This window comes from Otolemur garnettii, unplaced genomic scaffold (genome assembly GCF_000181295.1).
Source record: "Otolemur garnettii isolate 467f Iridium unplaced genomic scaffold, OtoGar3 scaffold00017, whole genome shotgun sequence".
NCBI lineage: Eukaryota > Metazoa > Chordata > Mammalia > Primates > Galagidae > Otolemur > Otolemur garnettii.
In genome coordinates this window covers 129981-138597 of record NW_003852412.1, presented here as the reverse complement: position 1 = coordinate 138597, position 8617 = coordinate 129981, and positions in this window count along the sequence as shown.

Here is an 8617-nt window from a genome sequence, read left to right as displayed (position 1 = left end):
ATTTATATATTATAAATTTATATATTATATTCTGTGACAGCTGAATGCAGAGAATGTATATGTTTTTTAATTTACTTACTCTTCTATATTTTACTTTTGTCTGCTGGTCTTATCAGTTTCTGAGAGAAATGTGCTAAAGTATCCCGCTATTATTTCCTACATCTCTCTTGCTCCTTATACATCTGTCCTCATAGATTTTAAACTTGGAGGCTATTTATCATAATCTACACACAAATGTGGAATTGTTCTTTGTTCCTGGCAAAATAACAACTTTCTTCTTATTATATACCTCTTTTTTAAAATCTCAGTAATGCATGTTCCTTAATGTTTACGTTGCTTGTTATTTTGATTAGTGTCTCAGTTCATTTTTTCCCTTCCTTTTACTTTGCAATATTTGGCTTTAATTGTAATTATGAATCTGTTTATATTTAATACAATCCTCCACTATTTTGTGTCTAAATCTGCTATCTTGCCATTTGTTCTTTATTTCTTCATCATGTCTAACTTCTTATGAATTTAATTAAATATGTTTAATTAAATTATGTTCTATTAGCTTGTTATTCATTTTTGAATTATTGTATTGGTGTGTATTACAGTGGAGTTTACACATGAATCTCAATTGTGTATAATATGCCATTTTCATCCCAATGCAGGGAGCGTCTCAGGGGTGGTAGAGGCAGGAGAAAATTCTTCTATAATGGATCTGCACAGGTCAAACCCGTGTTGTTCAAGGGTCAACTGTAATAGTCTTCTTGGAGTAGATTCCATTTGCAAAGTCACTCATTAAAATCCTGTACATCGGATAAGAATACGCTGAAATGACAGAATCCCGAGGATAGCTGTTATGATCATTTAAGCCCACTTTGAAAGAAAATGATTTATAATTCTATGCAATACTCATAAACTGCCTTAGCACAATGTTTAACTTCACAGTTATTCTGTATCTATATTATCTCATATGTTATTGAAATCTCCTTGAAGACAGAAATCAGATCCTAAATGGTTTGTATTTCCTGCCACTTGAAAGTGTTGCACATATTAGCTATTCATTTGTGATAAAGTAAAATCATAACAGTTAGAGAGATATTTAAAATTATATGCTGCAAATAGTGTGATTATATTGATATACTTATTTTGCTTATCTAACACAGAATTCTACAGATTTCAGGAATATTTTGTAAAGATTAAGGTAAATAATTCTACAACCTAATACAAATAGAATGACTTTAAGAATAGAAACACAAACTACATAAATATTGTACACATTAACTTTTGGATTCCCAGCAGTTTTATGAAAATATTATGAGATTAACTCTATCATTTCTTCATAATCAATTTGAAAAGCCATCTTCCTTTTTCTGGTTTCTTTGTTTTTGTTATCATGTCTCAATTCTCCCCACTTGCATCAATCAGTTGAAAAGGTGATGACTTAAAGCTTCATTGGAAATGCCTATGCCTTTGCAATATTCCCCTGGAAGAACTTATCAGCGACTGTAAAATCTGTGTGACATTTTACAAGAATAATGATTTAAAGCTTCAAGCTGTTATCTCAAACATTTACAATATGCATCAAAGGACAGAAATAAGCAAGTCTCTACACCATTTTGGCTTGACAATCATTTATTTTTCAATGACAACCATTTTATTTTTAATAGTACTTATTTTCATAAACAAAACAATCAGTCCTCTCAAGGACGCATGCCAAGTACAGAAAACCTGTCCCCACAAAGCCACAAAGCTAGCAAACAGCATCCGTCTCTGGCAAGCAAGTCATTTTCTACTGACATGATAATGGGTGATGGAGTCTTACAAAATAGCGCAGATCCCATTTCATTTTGTACAAGTTTTTTCACCTGTCAATACTTAGTCAGCATGGTATTTGTTTAAACATTCTATGCTTTTTCTGTAACTTGGAGTGGAACCAGTTATAAAAATTCAGCAGTCAGAATTTTGCTGACAGTTTTCCCACTGAAACACAGCGCAGAAGGAAGCCCAGCTTGCTCTGCACCAGGTGCATTTGCTCTGTCCTGCAAGCTTCACATAATACACGACTGTCAGTTAAAAAGGCAAATGGAATTCAGAGATACCCAGGGGGAAGAAAAGGTTGACCATGCCAGTTAGACTATTTTTGTAGTTATATTCTTAACTTTGGCTGTTCTTAACTGAAGGGGAGGAGGACAGCTTGGGAGTCATTGAAATGCCAAATGATTGATTGATCCATGTCATAAATTATACAGTGTTCATTAAAAACGGAGACCCTATGCTATAAGTAGCTTTCAGTAGTCTAGGGAATATACTTGGCCCTTTAGGTAATCTGGGAATCATTAAAAATTTCCCTTATTGGGCAATTAATTGCATTTATGTTCATTATTATGATCAATATATTTGATCTCAGACATCATTATGTAATCTTTCTCTTTGGTATTAAATAAGTGTATAATGTCTAATTCAAAATGTAATACTCTTCCTTTTAAAATATTGTCTATTTATTCCATGAAAAATGATACTGAAATAAGCTGCCGTTTCTTCTTTCCTTTCTCCTTCTATTTTAGAGTTAAGTTTGTAATAGTATCATTTAATTTCACCTGACATATATAAGGCATCTATTTAAAGCATATACATTAATGAGTTTTGAGAAATTGGATACCCATAGAAATCCTGATTGCAAGACAGAAGACATTCCAGTTACCCCAAATAAAGCCCTTGTGACCACTGCAGTCCATCTTTCTTTATGCTCTAGGCAACTACTGATCTGCTGAGCTGCATATACCACTATAGAGTCTAGATTGCATATAAAATAGATAATACAGTATTTACTCTTTTGTCTGTTTTCTTTTTATCTAGTGTAAGGAATTTAAGGTTCCCCTATATGCTTGTATGTATCAGTCATTCTTGGCTTTTATTGCTGAGTATCATCCCACTGTATTTTGCTTTTCTTTGTTCAATAACCTGCTAATGAACCTTTGGGTTGTTTCTAATTTTTGATTGAACTGAATCAAAATGCTATAAACTTTCAGATGTAAGTTTCTGTGAAGACATGCTTTTATTTCCTTCTGAGTAACATAGAGGCTGGGTCATATGCTAAGCTTATGCTGAGGTTTATATGAAAATACCAAAGAGTTTTCCAGTAGTGTATGAGTGTTCCTGGTTCTTCAAATCTTGCCCAGAATGTAATACTGTATGTGTGGTTCTGTGTCTGTTTACTTTTAGCGACTGTGCAGTGTGATCTCATTTTAGTTTTAATGTACATTCCCCAGGGACTAAGGATGCCTGCATCTTTTCACGTACTTATCTGCCATCTGTACATTTCCTTTTGTATAAATCTATTCAACTCTTTGGCTTATTTTTGTTCAGTTGTTTGTCATCTTCTTAGTAAGTAGGAAGAGTTCTTTATATAGTCTAGATTCAAATCCATTATCAGACATATGTATTGCGAATATTTCTTCCAAGTCAGGCTTACATTTTTATTTTCTTAATTATTTCAATGACAAACTCTTTAAAAAATTGATAAACCCAAAATCCTATTTTTTCTGTTATTGTTTTTGCCTTTAGTGTCCTAAGAAAACTTTTCTAAGCCAAGGTTCTCATCAGCCTGCTTGTATTGCAGAGTCCTTTGGCTGTTGTCTTTTGAACTAGTCTGGAATTTTAGTGGAATGTTTATAGAGGTAGACTGGCCTTTCTTCATCTTGAGTGCTTATCTTCTAATAGTATTTTATTTTATTTTTTTGGTAGAGACAGAGTCTCACTTTATTGCCCTCAGTAAGAGTGCCGTGGCATCACACAGCTCACAGCAACCTCCAACTCCTGGGCCTAGGCATTTCTCTTGCCTCAGCCTCCTAAGTAGCTGGGACTATAGGTGCCCACCACAACGCCTGGCCATTTTTTGTTGCAGTTTGGCTAGGGTGGGGTTTGAACCCGCCACCCTCGGTATATGGGGCCAGCACCCTACCCACTGAGCCAGAGGCAGTGTCCAACTTCTAATAGTATTTTTGAGGCACCAGGGACAACTGAGAAAGAAACCTACTTGGGTAAAGGAAATCTCTGCCCTCATGTAATTGAGGTTATCTTACTTGAGAGAATAGAATTTAAAGATGTTCTGGAAGTGTCTGGAAATAATTTGAGTATGTAGGAAGCAGCACATAATAAAGGTATAGATTCAGAATTATTTTCATAGAGCCTCCCTTTTTCTTGTTGTCTGAATTATTGCCTGGTAATATCTGGTATCTAAAGAGAACTTATTATTTACTTTAGGTCACAATGGTAGTATGTGTATATATATATATATATATATTTTTTTTTTTGAAACAGAGTGTCACTCTGTCACTCTAGGTAGAGTGCCATGGTGTCATAGCTCATAGTAACCACAAACTCTTGGACTCAAGAGATCCTCTTGCCTCAGCATCCCAAGTAGCTAGTCCCAAGAGACTACAGGCACTTGCCATAACACCCAGCTAGTTTTTTATTTTTACTAGAGACTGGGGTCTTGCACTTGTTTAGATTGTTCTCAAACTCCTGAGCTCATGCAATTCACCAGAGTGCTAGGATTACAGGCAAGGGCTACCATGCCTGGCCTACATATTATATTTCTTAAAGTAGTCTTTCTATTATATTTTCTGGTACTGAAATCAGAGTCTCTTATCCCAAATATTCGCAGGGGATGAGGGGGAAATGGGTAATTCTATGTCTTCCATTTAGGATAGCATTCTAGCACCAGGGATCACATTATATCAACCAGTTTGTTAAAGCACACAAAGCCGGGACTTGCGTTTTGCAATAGGACATTGGTGCCATCTGGGTTGAAACTCAAGAGTCTGTTGATGAATCTACCTAATTTTCATACTGCCATGACAGAAGAAATTCATGTGAGTGGATACCAGTCCTAAAAACTGTCTCTTGATTATGATTTTTGATGTGAGAGGTATGGATTTATAAGACTGTATTTCTTATAAGAATGTATTTCTATGAATGCAAACATCTGTAGCATGTTCAGTATAACTGTGTGTGTGAGAGACTTTTGACATTGCAGCATGTGGTGGATGGACTATAAGGATAACAATTCCAGCCAGAGAAGTTTTCCTGGGCATCACTCTGCCCATTATACAGCATGTTGACAAGTTTCTAGAAAACAAACTGTTGATCTCAGCCTGGACTAATTTTGATTGAAAAGAAGCAGGGGAAAGTGTACTAACTCTTTCCAAATGCGGCCGGCACGGAGGCTCACATCTGTAATCGTAGTGGATGGGAGGCTAAGGCATGTGATTGCCTGAGCTCAGGAGTTTGAGACTCAGGAGTTTGAGCAAGAGCTAGACTCTATCTCCAAAAATGAAAAAACTAGCTGGATGTTGTGGTGGGCACCTGAAGTCCCAGCTACTCTGGAGGCTGATGCAAGTGGGTTGCTGGAGCCCAAGAGTTTGAGGTTGCTATTAGCTATGATGCCAAGGCACTCTACCCAGGGTGACAGAGTAAGACTCTGTCTCAAAGAAACAAACAAGCAACAAATAACAAAACTTTCTAAATGTGTTTCAGAGTTAAGATGAACAATGTGGTATTTTGAATTTTATTTATTATTTCGAGGTTTAAGATACCAAACAAAAATATTATTTTTGTTTTAAGTCATTTTTAAATTAATGAGAATTTTATATGTGATAGAAACATAATTCCCAAATTATGGCATTTGATTAAGTTCTTACTGAAAGGTTAGGGACTCAGAAAAATAATAAAAATATAAATCTCTTATAATACCTTTCTTGATTATTAAAAATAATTGAGCTACTCTCTCTTGATCATTTCATGAGTAATGCCTCTTTTCTTCCTTGATGCAGACCTGTCTAATAGCCCAGACTGGCAGTCATGTGTTTCACAGTCTCTGTTTTTGATTTTTATCTTCACAAGCGAAAAAAGACAGGTTGTTTCCCATATGGCAGAGCTCCACAAATGCCAAAATGCAGTTGAGTTTAAAATACATATATTCAAGACATATTGACACTTTTCTGCTGTGATTTCATTTTTAAAGTGGCCAAGTGTTCTTAATGTATAACAAGTATTACTTGTTTTGCAGTGCTGGAGAGAATAAATCTCACAAAATCTATGCATTTGATATGCCACAGCATTGTCTCCTATGCTTTCTCCTTGTATAGTGATAAGGAAAAGAACATTTTCTGAAATGATCCCCAAATAATCATGCCCTTCCTCTTGTAAAGTCTCACAGAGCAAACAGACTCCAGATCCAGAGGGCTACACTGGTGACTTATACACAAACTTAATTTTAAAATAATTCTGATATGCACCTATGTGTCTAGATAATAGGAAAAGAAAGTAGCATGATGGCAAAAGCTAAAAAGAAAGACATGTTCCTAGTCAGTTTCATGTGTAAATATAAAGGAAAAAATCCTCAGAAAATGTAACCTAGCAATATATTAACCAGATCTTAACTAATTTGGCTTCATTATAGGCAAGTAACGTTTGCATGTTTGACAATCAATTATTATGATTCAGTACATTAAGAGACTAAAGGAGAAATGGAATGGCATTAATAGAGGAAGAAAAAATTGGCTAAAATCAACATCATTCATTAAAAAAACTCTTTAAAAAATAGTATTAGCACTCCATAACAAGAGTGATAACATACTTCCTCTTTTTTTTTTGGAAAATTCACTGTTTGCTTTTAGGAAGCTGTAGTTGACTATGGGGCTGGCTTCTCATGAGTACTGGGACCTGAGGTGGGGAGCAGGTGAAGATGTGCAGCATTGAAGTCGCTGAATTTATGATCTCCTTTCACAACTCCTGCTTGCAAAGACGAGCAGATGTTTACTGAAAGCTTAAAACAGTGTTTCTCAAACCTCCAAGATACACTGGAATCACCTGTTGAGTTTGTCCAACATTGGGATATTCCATTCTCTGAATGTCTGAGTTAGGTCTGGAATAAAACTTGAGGATTTCCATTTCTAGCCAGTTTCCAGGTGATGATGCTGCTGCTGTCAGGGTACCTAACTTTTAGAACCACTGACATGTGATGTTTGGTGTGAAGGGACAAGGCAATGGCCATGGTAACCACTCTTACCTGCTGCCACACAAAAACAACTAGAAACACTAAAATAGAAAGTGAAATAGGGTTTTACAATTCTGGCCTTTGTGACCCTTTTGGTTCCTCCCTATTTCTTTAGTTCTGGTTCTTAAAAAACATTGCTTGTGATAAAAGCTCCTTGCCTAACATTTTATTGGGGAACAGAATCACAGTGATGGAATAGAAAAGTGATTCATGTAAGAATGGAAAAACTAGTATCCAATGTACTTAATACTAATATGAAACCAATATATAAACAACTATATGCCCACATGAAAGAAAACCACAAATGTCGGTGGTGGGGAGGAACTGGGGGAGGAGGGAAGGTGATTGGCAGGCTCTTGTTTAATGTGCACAATGTGGGGCTGTGAGCCTGGGTGAAGGGCTCAGCTACAACTTGAACTTTACCTTGGAAATGAAAACAATATAGCCTAAACATTTATACCCTCACATTAATCTGAAAAAAGAAATTGCAAAACAAACAAAACAAACAACAACAACAACTAAAAAAAACCAGGGTGATTCAGCTCAAAAGAAAGAGAAAACACAAGGTGGTGTGTTATTAAGCTTGATATCCAGGGTAATTGATTGCTTAATCACATAGAGCTGTTTTCAGTCTATATCTTAACGGCTGTTCATCAAGGAGGAGAGAAATGTGTCTGCCAGCATCTATATCTCACTGTAATCTCTTACGTGCATTGATTTACATGCACAAGTAGCAAGCGTATCCTGCAGTTACTCAGTAAATTGTGTCCTCAGAAAAGCCCTGGGATGATGGGAGAGAAGTACATGGTGGTAGAGCCTTGAGGAGAGACCGTAGGCTTATGCCTACCTGAAGCCAACTGGGGCCACACAGCCACCCAGGTAAAAATGAAGCCACACTTTCAGGTGAGAACAAGAAAATTTGAAGTTAGTATAAGAAGTTGTATCTTGTATGGTGCTTTGCACCACTTAGACCTGCATGATAGCTGGCTTTCCACTATAGCTGTAACCCATCGTACACTCAGTATGTTTGATGACTAGCCACTTAGGGTATTGCTTGGTTAACATACTTTAAATCATTTTCTTTTTTTTTTTTTTTTTTTTTTTTTGCAGTTTTGGCCAGGGCTGGGTTTGAACCTGCCACCTCCAGCATATGGGGCCAGTGCCCTACTCCTTTGAGCTATAGGTGCTAACCCCCCAAATCATTTTCTTTTAATAGAGGCATCCCCTTTGAGTTCTCTGTAGATTCTAGTTATCAGGCCTTTGTCAGATTCATAACATGCAGAAGTCTTCTCTCATTTTGATAGCTGTTTGCTTTGTTTGTGGTACCCTTAACTATGCAAAAGCTTTTTAGCTTGATCAAATCCCAGTTATTTATTTTTGGTGTTGCTGCAATTGCAAGGGAGGTTTTCCCCATAAAGTTTTTTCCCAGGCCAATATCTTCTACTGTTTTCCCCACATTCTCTTCTAGAATTTTTATTGTTTTGTGTCTTAAATTTAAATCTTTTATCAAATGAAAATCAATTTTTGACAATGATAAGAGGTGTGGGTCCAGTTTCAGTCTTCTACGTG